Genomic DNA, 17,695 nt, shown 5'->3' on the forward strand with positions numbered 1-17,695 from the left:
GATTGGAGTGGTGGGAAAGACTATCTGTTTCCTGTAGATGAGCTAGGCAAAGATCGTTCTCAAGGAATATATCTATCGTATTAATAGCTCGTCTCGTATTGATGGATAAAGATGCGAAACCTTTGCTGAGGAATAAGAGTGCTCTTGGGATCCAGCTGCTTTCAAATCTCTATACTTTACTACAACTAGATTTCACAAAGGAGAGCTTTAGGGCTATGTTTTCAATGTGGTGATAAGTGGGCATCAGTGTAAAACAAAATCAAGGTACACATGTTGGTAGGCAGTGAAGAAGGTGAGTTTGAGGTTGGTGACAATAGTGAAACAGTTGTAGAGGGTGTGGATGTGAATACAGTGCAAGTAGAAGAAGTTGAAGCTGATGAGGCCATTGTGTCCATGTGTGCAACCTCATCTAACCCTAATCTTTCTACAATGAAATTGAAAGGGGAAGTAGTAGCTAATAAAGCTATCTTTACACTGTTAGACAGTGGGAGCACCCACAGCTTTATCAACCGAGTGGTGATTGATGGGATTAAGTGTAAATTAGTGAAAACTAATCCAATGGTTGTGACTGTAGCAAATGGTAAAAAAATTGATAGTTATGCTAAAGGCACAGGGCTATCTATTCTTTCTAATGAGGAAAGGCCGCAGATATCTAGGTTGGAAAGTGTACATTCCCTTTGTCAGAGGTTAGTGGAAGAGGTAATGGAGTAGGTGTTTCTAGTCGTGGGGGAAAGCCCAGTCACGTGGTCGTGGTAGTCCGATTGAAAAGAGGGGAGGATGAGTATGACAGGCCAATACCAACTAGAATTCTAATCTGTATGCCAAGAGTTTGATCAACTTATTTGGGTGCCCATATTCACTTTGACCACAGCCACCAGAAGAGGAATCTTTGAACAATTGCTATTTCATTCCATAAGCAAAGGAAAAGAACTAGGCCTATCGATACTAGATTTTTCTGAATGCCTGATAGTCTGATGTATAGTTTCAAAAAACAAGTCGTTTTTTCAAGACAGTGTTTTTCTAGCCCTAGCTCATGCTTTGTACTATGAAATACGCCTAGCCTAAACCTCGATTTTCCCATGCTTACACTAAAAAGTTATGAGACTACCTCACAAAAAAAAGGCAAAGAAAAGAAGGCATACCCCATTACAATAAAACAATGCATACATTGTAAACAACTACTGAAGTTCCTTGCCTCTCAAAAATACTTTAACACCTTTCTCTTCCTACTGTACCAAGCTAGCTAAAACACCAAGCTCCTGCTTCGTTCAAAGTCCTAGTCCTGTCTCCTGATATCTCGCCCGCTATTTCTATCTTCGCTAAACCTAGTCACTTGGCTAGCTATACTTCTATAGGAACTATCTAAGCTATACTTTACTTGACATGACTGCCTATCCTAGAACTCAAAGTCTTAAATATGTCTCTCTTGGCTACCCGTGACTTGCGTTGACCTATCCCTACTACTTGGTTATTAGCTTACCCTTTTATACCTATTAGAAACCCTAGCTAGCTTGTAAACACCTATCTCGTGCTTGACTTCTATACTGACCTAAACGTGAACACTATGTCTACCTTTTTTATGTTTCTCAACAATTGTTGGTGGTGACAACAAACCATATGCCAACAAACAACTCCTTAAAATGCTTATATGTATACAGCTTGTCCTTGCTATTCACAAATGTCTATCAGCTTCTCCTGCTTCTATACTTGCCTATCTGTGACATGACCTATTCCTACTTGCTTTGTCAACTACTGTACTTTACCTATTTTTCAAAACCTATATAGATATATCTGCATAAACCGCTCTTGTCAACTCTTCTATTCCTTGGCTATCTATCACACCTACTACTAATACTAAAACGACGTGTTCAAGCTCGCCTCGCTTTCTGGCAATGCAAACCCTACTGGACTCATATGAAAGCATCATGATTCTTCTATTATGAATAACTAAAGTGGCCCAGACAAGAAGTGGAAGGAAAGAAAGGTGTGTGGTGCGAAGGTGACCAGGCTGACCAAAGGCGGAGAAAAAGAGAGCTCCTCTAGTGCCTAATTCTCAGTCTCATAGCCGTGTGATTCTTGATTTGAGATTGTGTCGGCGTGCCGCCCATGAAAACAGAATCCGCTGATCATAAATACTTGCTACGCTACGCATTTTTTCTTCGTTGCGTGCCTTCCTTTTGCTTCGCCTAGAACACTGAACTTTGAGCTCAGCCTGACAGATCAGTCAGATCTTAAGGAGGACTCTCTTTACTTTACTCATTGGAAAGCGAGTTGCCTTGATTCAGTAGTCTGATACCTTTTTGGGGGTAGAACTAGACCTCGGATTGGATGGATGGATCGGCTATAGGTTTTGGATTATGGTAAAATTGCCTTATTAAAGAAAAGAGCTACTCCCTACCCACCATCTATATCATTGAAAAGCTTCTTGATCTGTTTTCGCTTTGACCATTCGCTCGCTCTTTGCTTTCATGTGTGACCTTTATCTTTAGTAGGGATAGAAGCAAAGAAAGGGTACATTCCTTGCAGAAAATAGCGATTAGGGAACATAATAAACCACTATTCCTTGCTGAAATAGAGTCACCAAAGCTTATTTATTACGCTACTGTTTTCTTTCATTGGACAGGAACAAAATTATCTCCCAGCGTAGTAAACTAAACGCCCGAATGGGAGACCCACCTCGTAAAAAAGAAAACTAGCTGACCCTAAGCTAGCTACACCGTATAGTCTGAAGTGGCTAAGGCAGTTGAGAAAGCAAGCATACTTATACTAGACTAAGCAAAGGTAGTACATACCGCTGCATGAAAGTGAGTGAACACCAACCAGCTTCTTCTTGTCAAGCAATTCCCCATTGGAGCGAGCAAGATTCCTTTGGACTTACTTTGGTTTTGCATAAATTATCATATAGAAAGAAACGTAGCGTTACGATTCCATGGATAGTTTGTGTTTAGGTTTCTTATTCAACTATGGAGATTAGGAGGATTATTATTCAACTTGGGGATGAGGAATCAAATCAATGAGAAATACTATACTCGAAATTTCGAGTAGCGAAGGAAAAGCGTGAAACAATGTCATGTCGCGACTCAACATGTTCCAAATTCTCACAACACTTTGGACTCATTTTATCAACTATTTTAAAAGAACGAGTCCGGGCCCAAGAAATCAGAGATGAAGAAATGGGACATGGCTATTCCCTTTCTAAAAGCCAAATAGCAAAGGGATTAAAACAGTTTCTAGAGGAAGAAGTTAGATCAATTTTGAGTTACAGATACTATCTTTCCCTTTCCGCATGAAAAAGACCAATCAAAAACTTCTTCGTTTCATTGGTAGAACCCACGCCAACTCTTTTCTCTAAAAAATAGAGAGTTGATAGTCTCACTTCTATCAATGCAATGAAAGAACTATCCCTTCCTATTTGTTTGTCCTAATGAGACAAAGAAGAGCCTCCTTCTTTACCACTTTAGGGGATGGGGGTGAAGGGGGTTTACATACAACCGGGGCAAAGTGGTTTATGATTGAATCTCAGAGGCATTCTTATCATTTGGTAGATCCAAGTCCATGGCCTATTTTGGGTTCACTCAGAGCTTTGGCAACCACCGTAGGAGGTGTGATGTACATGCACTCCTTTCAAGGGGGTGCAACACTTCTCAGTTTGGGCCTAATATTTCTCCTTTATACCATGTTCGTATGGTGGCGGGATGTTCTACGTGAATCCACGTTGGAAGGGCATCATACAAAAGCTGTACAATTAGGACCTCGATATGGTTCTATTCTCTTCATAGTCTCGGAGGTTATGTTCCTTTTTGCTTTTTTTTGGGCTTCTTCTCATTCTTCTTTGGCACCTACGGTAGAGATCGGAGGTATTTGGCCCCCAAAAGGGATTGGGGTTTTAGATCCTTGGGAAATCCCTCTTCTTAATACCCCTATTCTCCCTTCATCCGGAGCTGCCGTAACTTGGGCTCATCATGCTATACTCGCGGGGAAGGAAAAACGAGCAGTTTACGCTTTAGTAGCAACCGTTTTACTGGCTCTAGTATCCACTGGCTTTCAAGGAATGGAATATTACCAAGCACCCTCCACTATTTTGGATAGTATTTATGGTTCTACCTTTTTCTTAGCAACTGACTTTCATGGTTTTCATGTGATTATAAGTACTCTTTTCTTGATCGTATGTGGTATTTGCCAATATCTTGGTCATCTGACCAAGAAGCATCATGTTGGCTTTGAAGCAGTTGCATGGTACTGGCATTTTGTAGACGTGGTTTGGTTATTCCCACTTGTCTCTATTTATTGGTGGGGAGGTATATGAAAGAAGGGAACGAATACGAGGATTGAGGAATAAAAGCTCAAAGACAAAGAGAACTTTTCATAAAAGAGAATGGAATCCTATTTAATATTAGCAATTCACATATAATCTTAAATAATGATCATCCCGCTTCCTTCCTCTGTGTGCAAAACGAAGTTGTCGTAGGTAGTTGTTATTATTATGGAATTGTGTTTTGATTCCTAGTTTATAAACGTTGTAAGGTAACGTTTCTCGCCGGTTTTGGTAGTTGTTGTTGTTGGTTATAAACGTTAGTTGTGAAGCATATGAGAATATGCCTGGTTTTTGGTAATAAATGTAAGGGTTGTCTATTGGTAATAGAATTGAAAGGGTAGAAGGTATCCTTGGCATTGTTGGAGAAGTTTAAGTGGGAGTAAGCATTGCCCCCTTACTTGTTCGTTGTCTATCTGTTCTACTAACCTGATGTCTACCTGTATAAATCTATACTCGTTTGAACTACTCGATTGCTATTTTTTTGTCTTTCCTTTACTAACGTGGAATAACGAGTTTTTTTTTTTGGTCTGCCAAAACTTTGATTGAAAGAGGAGTGTTAAAGCAATTCGCTTACGAAATCACAGTCCAAAGCAAAGCAACTACTTACTGGTTTAGCTCGTGTTTTCCTTTTTGAAGTAGTTTGGCAGACGCATCGATTGTTCGTGGCTGGTCACACGGCTCCGGTGCATCGGGCCACTCTCAATTGTGTGGTTCCGAAAAAACTAGGGCTCTTCTCGTATGAGCAGGCTTATCAACCACTCAGAATAGGGAGCTTCCAGCGGGAAGTCCAGCTTTGGGACGTTGCCCCTCCCTCGGATGAAAATAGATCTCGTGGAGACGGGCTTGACAAAAGTCAGTTAGCAAGCGGGTGTTCCATAAAAAAAAAAGAAACTAGGATTCTTCCGAACTCAACTCCGTGGCCAAAACCATCTTCTCACTCTGACCCCCACATATCAGATCCCAGATGCCACCCAACGATGATGGGACTTTCGCGCAGGGAATTTTCATTCGATAAATACTCCCCCTCTTGCAGCGAGAGCCCACTCCTACCTAAGGAAGGGGCTTGTAGATCTATATTTAGATTAAGGGGCGGTATGGATGGAAGAGCGCTTCTATTGGTAGGCAGTCGCTGGCCGAGGAGGCTGCTCTCTCTATCTAGAATGAAAAGAGGAGAGAAGTAGCACGCACTGGAGTGGGAGTGGTTCCAGTGCCGAAATCGCCCTTTCTCTTATTCGTACTAAGGGGGAGGAGGGCTTATCTTAATATTCCATCTTGTTTGTTAGCTGACAACTCCATCCATCTTGCTTGTGCTCATTCTATCACAAAAGAGATTTTTGACTTTTGCCATATGGTGATCATACTTTTTTCATACAATTGGAAAGTCTACCGAGGGGAAGGTAGGACAAAAACACGGTGTTTCCTACTTTTGTCACTTTGAAAAAAGTCTTTATTAGGGAAATCGATGAGTAGGCGCGCAGCGACGGGGTTTCCTACTTTTAGTATTCTACCATATGCCTCGTTTTTTTACTTCTACTATTGGTTTTTCAGGCTGTGAATTAGCAATGAATCCTGACAACTTCAACTCTTAGTTATACACCCACCTCTACTACATAGTAGATAGTCAAAGTGTCAGCTGCTTGTACCAGTCATTTATGTGTCGTAATTGTACTCAATTGTCCAAGAAGACTGCACGAGACACCAAAACACATCAATGTTGTTTTTCATGTACTGCCTCTTCTAGATTCGATTGCTGTCTCCACATTTCTTCGCCAAAAGGCTTGAATTCTTCCCATCGTACACTACATCCGATGCTTTAAGTTCAACTGGAAATGAAGAAGTATACCTCATGATGGGTTGACCTGCCTGTCGACTACAAGAGAGACAAGCTCACTCGAGAGATCTTTCCTTTCGATCGCCATTGGAGAAAATAAGACTCCATTGGTGCGGATGGGAAGCAAGTGTGAAGCTCCTCAGAGTTTTTGGGTTCCTGTCTTCACGAAAGGACAAAGCTGGACGATAGGAGCAATACGGGGAGAAAGTAGCGCTTTTGCTATAGGCTGGCTTAAAATGTTTCGTTTGAAAACGAACTTGTTAAGGCAAAACAGGCTTTATTGCTTTTGCCCTTGGCTGGACTACAAACTTGAATCTTGAAAGTAGTTCCCGCTAGGTAAATACAGATTTATTGGTTTTGCCCCAAGCAAGAAAACGGATGTGCGAAGGAAAGTAGGACTTTTGACTACGGCTGGCATAAAAAGTTCACTTTGATCGTACACTCTACTAGGCAAAACTGGTGTGAGTGGTTTTGACTACGGAGGGCATAAACAGTTTAATATGGAGAGTCGGCTGAGTTTAGGACAAAAAGACAAGGCGTAGTCTTTTGAGTCTGATCAGTCTAGTGTTGCCTATGTTGGGTAGGAAATAAAAGAATCAAAGCCCTCGACGTTCCTAACAGCTGTTGAGCTCTCGAAGTATGAGATCCTGAATGCATCCTCTTTCTTTCCACTTCATCTTGGGAATCTGGAATGGTTGTTTATGGCTGGGTGTGACAGATCAGACTGAGTTTAGAATCAGACCTTCTATCTATCTAGCTGTATTGCCACTCCAACGGTTCTTTTTCTTTGATTATGCCCCGTATCTCTCTGAGCCTATTTGATCTATTTGCTATATCCAAGTTCGAGTGTGAAGTTCGCTCCGGTTGAAGTGTAGGGCTTCCTAATTTCTGCTTCGTCCTCCTGCACACTAGTATAGAAGGTTGGCCCGTCACCGTATACCATCGTAAGATGAACTGGAAATTAGTAGTTTCAACCAGTTACACAAAATAGGCAAGTTGAGTTCAGCGTGTGTTGCCTCCAACTATAACGAGGCCCTTTGACTTGAGGTACGATTTACCTCTTAACGCGCTTTCCTGCTAGAAGAAGTGAGGGTGATGTCCAATGACCTGTTTGAAGAAGCTTGCTGTGTAGATAGGTATCCGTTTCGTAAACCTAATGTAGAACCTGTAAACTAAAGACTTGACTCCCGGAACCGCAGCCATTCAAAAAGCTATCAATCTGATTCGAAATACCAAGGTTCGAAGACCTCTGGGGCATATCAAAGTACTTTCACTTGCCCCACAACAAGAATTTCTAGGGTATGTGAGTGGTGTCGGACGCTATAGGGGTTTGTGTATTCACATCAGGAGAAGAAATAGGCTCTCATTGCTGCTGGGATAAGACAAAACCTTCTTCCTTGATCCATGGCGTCACCGCTGCTATATTCATAGAGTAATTCTATTGGCTGGCTATGATTCCAGCAAATAAGTCTTGGGGTCATTCCGGGCTGATGCTTCCTAATTCTGCCTAGCTTTTGCTCCATTCATCACTATGGGGCACCACATATATAAGCATTGGGAGATCGATCTAATTCTACCAAAGGCAAAAGAAATGGGAAGCAAAGTGTTGGTTATCTAGCTAGTATAGAGATGATGCAGTATCTTCATTGGCGAGACAAGCAAAGAAGTAGATTCAAAAAAGCAAAGTCAAGCAAGCAGCAACATTGGTGACTTTATTGAGTCTTGTCCTAGTTGATCTGGAAATGCCCGAAGAAGCCTTTGACTCATCCAATGCTTAATTGGTTGTCCTAATTTCTTTCTTGAAAACATGTACGAAATGAAAGACTTATGTGAATAAGATCCAATTCTATGATTCACAATTGATCGATAGCTCACAAGCTACCTGCTTATAGGCGGGGCATCAGTTGTAACAAACAGGGGAGTCAGGTAAGAAGAATCAGCCTCGGAAAAGAAGAATTCAGCGCTCATATCCTCGTTTCCAACATGCATTCGTAGGCAAGTTTATAAGGTGGAGGAAGCAACTGTTTTGAATCCTGCAAACAGAACGTTTGAATCAGTCTATTGATAAGTAAGCACTTGAGCCAGAGAGACAAGCAACTATAGGTATAAATCATTCAGCAGAAACTCTTGGTTTCAGTTCAGCAGTGTTTACGACGCATTGAGCAGAAACGTTGAAATAGAAGCAGAGTTCTGTTGGACTTTGTGCTTGCCTTTGAAGGAGGAAGAGTGCTGTTGCTATAGCTGTTCCTATTTCAACTAGGTAGGCCTTCGGTATTCATGCTTCCTTCTATCAAGAGCATTGTGGCAGTACGAAATCCTTCCTCAGCCTTGTTTATAATTTTCACCGGGCATATCTGATTTTTGGACACTTGCTGCATTCTAACCCTATCGCTTAACCGTTCGCTTCTTTCCATTGCTTCAACGCTTGTTTCAAGCAATAGTCAAGAGTTACTAAAGTAGTTTGTCCTATTCAAAGCTATAATCAGTGACTAATATGCACACAACAATAAAGACAGTTGTTTTTTCTAGTGAGAAATCGAGTACTGTTTTTACACAGCTATAGCGTCTGTGAATTTGACAGAAAAGCAAGGTTCAAAGCCCACGGAGCGGTAGGTCGACATTCCTTCTTCTTTCCAAGCTTCTGGTGGTATCTATACCTTTCGAGACCAAGCCCTGCTACAATTCATTGCTGGAAGAGACTGCTAGATTGATTTTGAATAGTTCGCTTCAGGGTTGTAGATAATGCTCTATCAAAGAGCGCCAGCGTACGTGCTCGAAAGCGTTAGTCAACTAGCTACTTGTCCTTGGTTTTCTCTAGTGTGCCCCTTCATTCAATCTCTAACTCAATGTCTACCCACATACCTTTCCTTTCTGAATCAGAGCTTTGCTTACACATCTAATTCTACATTTGACCCATTTGACAGATATTTTCTAAGGCTGAAATCACACAGTTCTTATCCCGGCATCTTACTTACTATTTTGAAAACGACTACTCTTTCCTTTTCCTTTAGGGTTATGGGGTGATAATCTCCCGTTGCTATGGGGGAAGTCACTGAGAGCTCTGAGTCGGATGAGGTGGAAACTTTGCTCTTTCTCCTTGGCCGGAAGGAAAGAAACTTGCTACCTTCAGGAAGGCTGTTTCCCTCGGCTAGATAGAATGGATATCCATTTGTTGAGAATAGAAATAAGCCTCCCTCCTAGAGATGCCCCACTATCAATGAGAACCTTTAGGAAACCTAACACACATCTGCGCCGTAAAGAACTCTTGATCAGCTTGCTCAGTAGTCATAGCTTAACGGAAGGAAATCCTCGTTCACTACCTACATGCTCCACCGGGGGTACGCCCCAACCCGATCTTCCATAATGCATCAAGCTAGCCTTAGGCACCAATTCTCACACACCAATGCAAGGGAATTACGCCGATGAGTGAAACCCCCCTTTTATCAACTGAACACTTCCCCTTTCCTTGAACCAGAAACGGCAACCGGCACGGGGAATTTATTTATTCTTTTTGAATATACGAATGCAGGTAGTTACTACTCTTCCTATAAGATAATATGGATGAGATCCTATACATATGTATGAGACTTCTAGGCAACAGAGCAATAGGCATTGCCCGAGTACTAAATCAAGGCTCCCGCATGAAGGTAGGAAAGGTTGCTGTCAAGATGGTGATCCACAGTAAGAAGATAGTATGTAACTAGAGGGCGAGAGTTGTAAGCCAATAGGGGGAAGTAGAATGCTCAGGTGGGAGGAATCCAAGCCTAAGCACCGGATAACTCGTACAGAAGGATAGAGGAAGAGAACCGGGTGGCTTGACACCTGGTGATGTTAGAAAGAAGACAAGTGCTTATGCTTATAAGGAACCCCAAGGTTAGCTTATAGCTCTTGAGTCTTATCTTATGTGGAAGCTCCAGAGAAAGGAAAAATAGAGTTCCAACAAGGCTGGCCCAGTCCACACTTCTCATCACTCTGCCTCCTTCGGTAGGTAACTTTGACACCTAGGAAAGAGTTGATGGCATCTCAACGCAAGAAGGTAGAGAAGAATCCCTAGCGCAGATGTGCCGAGAGCAAGAAAAAACGGCTCCTATTTACCAAAGAAACTCTTTTGTTAGTTCTTTCTAGCAAACTGATGTAGGTAGGCTTCCGGAAGCAAGCTAGTTGGGAATGGGTTTGATAGCTGAAGAATGGAACATCACATGGTTCATAGTTGAGGAAAAGGCGAGACTTAACTGACCCTCGTTCTATATCTTGACAGGGCAGATCGCAACAGAAATGGCAGATACTACGTTCTCCCGCCTTGATAGATAGTTCTGCTAGAAAGCTCATTAGAAGTCGAATCAAACATTCAAACCTAAGGCCTTTGTTGTCCTGCTGAAAAAGCTTAGTAAGCCGGTCTTCGAGAAAATCCAGCTCTCGAATCGGACTAAAAGGAAAAGATATCCCTAGGTGGCAGAGCAGCCTTTAGAGTAGAGCTCACTTCCCCACTCTGTTCCTAATCTATGTCTTAATAAAAGACTCCCGATACCGGACATTACCCATTAGACTGATTGGACCACTTAAGAGGACCCCTTTGGCTTGGCTATTCTAGGCCTTCTTCTATTCGTACCTCCTTCCTTTTCTTCCCCCGCCATTCAAGCCAGGCCATCTCTCAGGCTTACAGTTTGAACTCCGAGTTCGCGGATTGATTTCTTGAGCATACCCTGAACCCACAGCCGAAGAATATGAATTGTTGAAGGTGGGTACAAGTAGTGTTTCACTATAGTGAGTTGTGGTTGGTTGTTGACCAACAGAAAATGGGAGAAAGAAAGATTCACAAACGAGGCGAATTCTCGAAAAACCAATTGTTGCACTAAGATACTTACGATTATGCGAGCTCACCTAAAGTCAGATCGAGGGGCGACACTCGATTTACTGTCGAGAAAAACAATCTAGACTAGACTAAGAACTCCCTGGAAGGATGAGAGCTCAAAATCTCGATCAACACTATTTTATATCTTACTAAATATATTTATTTGTCAAGCTTTTAGACTTTGAAGGACTAACTTTCTTCTTAAGAAAGAAAGAGGAAGACTATTGATCTTATAATACGTCACCGGTGTACTTACTTCAACACAAGAAGCATGGGCCTCTTCGATAGAAGCACTCTCTTTTCTTAGCCCCGTCCCCACCTTTGTTTTCCGTAACACTAACTTTACCCTCAAGCCAAGTTAAGATAGTGAGAGAGTGAAAAAGACGGCACAACTTCATCACCAAAGGAAGGAAGAGCGCTATCCTAGTCAAGAAGAGAAGTTCTCGAGATATCTATGGTGAACCGATGTTGCTTAGGGCGGGTGACCATCTTATGATTGAAGATAAGCACCGAAAGCTTTCCTGGTGAATGGAAGTGAGGCGTTCGGAACCTATTCTAGTAGAGGAACCAACCCTAAGAAAACCTGACCAAAAGATAGCTACGTTCCCGTCACTAACGTTACTTCGGAGTATGTGGCTGATCCGCTGAGAAAAGACGGGAAGGCAAACAGAAAGTACCACTTTTCTTATCTTAAGTTAAGATGAATCTATTGAAGAGTCAAGGTTTCCAATGAGCACGGATGAGGCGAAGCATCGATCCCTAACAAGCGAGGTAAGCGCACGGATACAAAGGAATCTTAGTCTATGTCTTGGTCACCCAGAAAAGTATTCAGAGATAGTTGAATTGAGGGACCTCTACTTTACGTACCTCTGTAGTCTTAAGAGAAAGTAATACACTCAGTCTCACCGTTGGAGGATTTAGTGGAAGATCTAGGGCGTTAGCCAGAAGCCCATAGAGAGAGAGTCAAAAGCCTATAGCACTGCAGGAAGACCAAGGTCTCGATCGACAGATCTAGTGGTCACTCACCGTCAATATTTGATTCTACGGCCTATGCTGATAAATTCAAATAGCAATAAAACAATGTTCCTGGGGAAGCCCTAGCCTTGAAACAAGGGGCTTTACTAATATATATTATATATAGAAATGGAAATCTGATAAAGATGCCTAGTCTGCGCTGTTAGAATCCATTGGAGAAAGGCTTGCTCACTTCTTCATCTGTGAGATACTCGTATTATAATAATTTAGAATAATGGGATTGGACCTTAGCCGCTCGGGAATAGAATCCTTCACCACCAGGAAAGGCAATCGCCACGACGCTGACATCTTTTCATACGTACTAGACCCGGAGGCAAATTCGGAAGAAGCCGCTTACACGACTTCCAATACAGACAACTCAAGCAAGAGGTTTGACATCACTCCTGCAACTGCAAGACAAAGACTCAATCAAGAACCAGAGAAACTGAAATCAACCTTAGTAAAAGACTAGCTAGCCACATCCCCTGACTCTCAGTCTCAGTCAACTCAAGGTGAGAAGCGAAAGGCCAGCAACTGCACTAACTGAGGGACACATTGAAAGCAAAAAAGAAATAGAACTTAGACAAAGAACAATAATACTGATACTGAAATCCGAGTCGGCAATGGGCCGGAGAAACATTCACTCGTTAGCGACTCCTACTAAACAGCCAGACAGAGAAGGAAAGCAATGGAGATTTTTCTATTATCTATTATACATTCCCTGAGAAAGGAAAGCCTTCGCATACTCGCCCTATCTCTGAGGCCTTGTCAATGACTTTATTGCTTGGGTTAGTTGCCCTGGTCAAAAGGGGACTACTCCTGAATCACATTAAGTATATAGGAAACGTTGTAACTACTTACAAGAATTAGCTACGTATGCAGGTGCATGCAATAGTCTTTTAGTAAGGAAGAACGATGGGATTCCTTGGAAAGCTGGTAGTTCATTTCACTCTGTATCAAAAGTCCCAGTATATTATATATCTGTGTACATCCATCAACAAATCTAACATTTCTTACATTGAAATCAATAAAGACTAATAAGATGCAAAACCAGCATAACTTGTTCTTTGCGAGTACTATGGGTAGACCGAGGGATCGATTGGCATTTCACTAACCTTTAGAATTAATCAAACGTTTGGCCACCCGATTCCTAGGTCATAATTTAAAGCTTCACTTTTCTATAGCCTTATAATTCTATCGGGCTAATGGGTTAGGTTACTATAGAAGGTTTATAAAAAAGGTACGGTGCAATCAGTAAACCTCTTACTGAGCTATTGTATTGAAGAATCAAAGTTTTAGATGGGGGGAAGAGGCCTTTAAAACACTATAGTTTGAAAAGTAATAAAAACTTTTCATACCAACCAACTAGAACCTGTAAACTGACAAGTGTCAAACTTACATTTTGGAGCAGCTTGGTCTTCATCACCACGTGAAAGTATTCTCGTTCCACGATGAGGCCAAGGATAATACGCTGCAAACGCGCCCTCCATGATCATTGCAAGGTTTAGAGCAGTTAATAAGCCACCAGCATCCAAAATAAGTAGCGAAGGATATTAATATGATTGCTTAGCACGGCTCACGCACGTTGCTATACATCAAAAAAGCTTCTTCGTCTGTCTGTCAGCAGCGTATACAAAGGCTGCATGATAAACCTATCATTATCCATCTCACGAACCCACCCTTGGGACGAACTCACTCCTGGTTCTCAAGCTTCCTGTTTCTAAATCGAGGAAACAGATACCAACCAAGTCGTAGACTTACCACTTGAGTATGCTCATACAGCCAAACCTTTTGATTGCAAACATTAGTAGTTAAAGCCATACTGTAATCACCCACCAACAATACAGGACGGAAAAAAACAAACTTACTGCATTTTCTTACCAGCAAAGCAAAATGCGGCCCAAGCAGCGTAGGCTTGTGAATCTTCTCATCCGCCATAAAGTCTTGCACACACTTACCAATAGCATAAACAGAGTTCAACAGGTTGTCACCAACAGACTGCCCCCATGCATACTCCCACAACCCTTCAAGATCACCAACATAATCCCAGAAAAACATTTGAACAACGTACCGGACGAAAGGTAAGTGCGAAGGGCGAAGTTGCGAAGGAATAGTTGTTACTACTCTTAGTATAGTACCCACGGTCCATTTGATCATTTGCTGCGGTACCAAAGTTCAATCGTCATCTTCAGTTGAAAGAGTACACATTATATTGAGTACCTCCCTATCTTCGATCTCTCTTGTAAGAAATCCTACGCATCCCTCCCTTGTCAGAAAATAAATAGGAATATGAGCCTGTACTCACTCACGCTGCCGGAGTACTTTTTGAGGGTAACGTAGTAAAAATCCTTTATTTCTGGGGATTTGCCTTTTCTTTCAAAATGAATTTATGCTTAGTCTAAAATTGGTAAATACCAAATAATAATAATATAAAGATATAATATATATTATTATTATTATAAATATGTACCAGTTTCCTGAAACTAACAAATAGAGTTATAGCTTTGATTGACTTACTAGCTTACGGGAATGCTTTGAATCTCAACTTACTTTTTTAGAGGGGGGGATTACTACTGCATGGAAGGATGGTATACTGGAACGCAGGTGTTCTTACTCTTTCTCAGGTACCTGAGAAAATAGAGTTGGCTGACTATAACATGGAAGGCCCCAAGCGTCGCCTTGAAAATTATGTGGAAGAGTTCCGGCTTGCTTGCATTAGGATCCATCCCTCCAAGAAACCATCAATATATGAAGCATATGGCTCCTCTTTGAGTTCTATTTTCTTGGGGATGTTCGTGGGATGATCGCACGATATGAGCATGCGAATTTCTTCGAATCTACCATTGGAGAGAAAATAAGGGGTTATGTGGATGGGGGTAGCCCCGGCTATTAGATGCCAGATTTCGTCTGGGTTCCAGGTGTGACTTGACTTGTATCCGGTAGGTCAAGGAAGGGGGATTTGGAGATTCTTGAAAGAATGTTTTGGCTTCTTCCTATTACGCTTCAACACAGAAGAAGATTGTTAAAAGGTGCTGGAAGGAGGATATATTTTTCCAATTGTTTCAATTGCCCAACCTCGGAATGGCCAAGGTTTAATGATTTCATGTAATTCTTCCGCTTACAGGTTTTTAATCGGTCTGTATCTTTGGCAAGCCTCACATCCTCGGGCGTATTTATTGCAATCTTTTTCCATGTTTGGCCAATAAAACCCATATCTGTGTATCAGCCATCTCATTCTTCTGCCCGCTTGATGTGCTCCAGCGATTCTTTCATGGACCTCAGCCATTACCAATAAAGCCCCCCTTTACCTTCTCTTTCTATTCTATAAAAAGGCGAACATCTAATCTAGGCCCGGTCGCCTTTCTATGAAGGCGAGCAGCCCAGCCCCCTTGTGGAAATTTTTATATTAAGGAAGCCGTATTTCGCAATAGCAGCTCCGAGAAGCTGGGCTTAGGGTGCGCCTCCTGCGGTCGTTTCAGTGACTCAATTGGCTGGCTTCCCTCAGCTCAGACTGGTGTCGCCACCTCTCCCAGGACCGGAATGATTATCCCTGCCCGATGGGTCTACATTCATCCCTGAATGTCGTCGGGTACTCTTCACTTCCCCGCCATTCTTGTAACCGTCACCTGTAATCCGCGCAGGTGTGTCCGCACCCCCTGGAGTGGACGAGAAAGAAAGGATTTTTTCTCGGAGCAACCCCCCTGGTTCCAGACCCAGGAGTTCACTTTCCCGTATGAGCATTCGGTACATATATAAGTCAGTGGAAGAGTAAAAGGGTCACCACTACTGAGGATCTCCCCCCTTATCTTAGAAGGGTCGTCTGAGGGTTCGCCGCGGTTCATTGCTGTGCTTACACACTAGGCTACCCTTCTCCGAAAGCTCCGCGGGACCACCTATCACTAGTCTTCGGCCGGAGGGGTTTATTGCACAAAAAGGCCGGGACGCAGGCTCCCGCAGAGGAAAGCCCAACGAATGTCAGATGCAAAGCCCCGCACCTCATTAAGATCATATTGGCATACTCTCCCAAAAAAAAAAGAGCAGACCCCATTGAAGACGGGAGTGAGGTACAACAAGGCCATTTCCGTCCACCTTCTCACGGAGCCGTACGTGGACGTTACCGCTCATACAGCTCCCAGCCAGCAAGCAGTTAGCTTTCCTCTAGAAGTCATGGAAGTGTGGATAAATCGACATCAAACTCTAGTCGACAGAAGGTTTTTCTTTTTTTCCCGCTCGCAGTAGTAGTCCCAATATTCCAATACTACAGCGTTAGCAGCGTTTTGTCTCGATGAAAAATCTTCTGGTGACCATGAGGATTTCTTCTCTATCCTTTGGACTTGAACGATCCAATTTCGAATCTTGTTGGAGATTCTTTATCTGGCTTTGACGTATGGGGCCCTTTCCCCACTGTTTGAGAAAAGTTTTGCATCTTTCCTTTACATCCGAACAGGACGGGCCACTAGTCCCTGATCTGGACGCCGCACCTGGAACTCCTTCTACCTGTGGTTGTGGGGTTGGCGCCTCCTGAGCTGCTTGAGCAGCACCCACAAGGGTGTGGGAAGGAATAAGACTACATAAGAGAATACTCTCTTTTTACTTTATTGACTGGTGTCCCGCGGATCTCTCTCTTTAGGCGCTTCGTTTAGTTCGTTTATAGCGAGAAAGCCCATGCGAGTCAATTAAGTAAGCTGGAAGTTTTGAAAAAGCCTGGAACTTGATCCAATCTCTAACCAATTGCGGCTTGTTAGAGCACCTAAGCAACGATGCGAATAATCGCTTGCCTAATTCAGTAGGGTTTTCATTTGATTTCTATATGATAATATGCAGTAGCCATCCATCCTGGAAAGGAACAACCATAAGTGATTAGAGCGATGCTCCTTTTTTTGCAAAGAGTTGAGTTCTTCCTCTTTCGCGCAGGATAGCCACGGACTCTTCCGAAACATTCAGATATAGGAAAAGCCAGAGCCAAAGCCAACGCGTCAAAGTCAAGTCAGGTTCAGCAATCGACGTAACAGGTTCAAATACTCTAAGCTAGGTATATAGAAGGTATATTCGATTCAACAATCTGAAGTAGTGGAGTTAGCCCTCGGTATACCATACTGTAAGCCTCAGATAATCACTAGCTTATTCAAGAATAATATAGTAAAGTCGTAGAGGAAGAAAAGAAAGAAGAGAAAGAACTGGGAGTATGAGGACAACTTACAGGGAGAAGGAAGGTGGAGACAAACAACAGGAGCTATTCAACCATCGTTAGAGGCAAACCTTAGAAGAATGCTGGAAGAAGAGGAAAGCTGATTGATAACACTTAACCAAACATCGCAAGGACAGGAAGGAGTATCCTGAACGTAAGGCCAATGGCTAGCATACTTCGCTGAACACTCAACTTGATCTATATCGATAGACACATCTGAGAGAATCATAGTTCCCCCTCTGGGGATAACTAGTTCTTCTCCCGAGTCCTTGTTTTGTATGAGATAACAGCAGTCTTTACTTAACCGAGCATCGTAGGGCTTACTTCATCACACATAGCTGTCTTTACTTTCGTTTCGCTAACCGCCCAAAAGCAGGTGCGCACACACAAATGCTAGGCGAGATACGTAGTTCTCTCAACCCTTCCTATCCATCATTACAGACCGGAACTAGATCGGATTAGGTAGAGCAAGACCTTGAGCCTCTTGAGAAACCA

The 17,695-nt window shown here is 42.5% G+C and overlaps 1 pseudogene; it reads left to right on the forward strand.

Annotated features, from left to right (window-relative positions):
• The first annotated feature begins 14,336 nt into the window (after positions 1-14,336).
• On the forward strand, positions 14,337-16,793 carry LOC136458861 (uncharacterized; annotated as a pseudogene).
• The last annotated feature ends 902 nt before the right edge of the window (positions 16,794-17,695 follow it).

The sequence above is a fragment of the Miscanthus floridulus genome, chromosome 6, assembly GCF_019320115.1.
Source record: "Miscanthus floridulus cultivar M001 chromosome 6, ASM1932011v1, whole genome shotgun sequence".
Taxonomy (NCBI): domain Eukaryota; kingdom Viridiplantae; phylum Streptophyta; class Magnoliopsida; order Poales; family Poaceae; genus Miscanthus; species Miscanthus floridulus.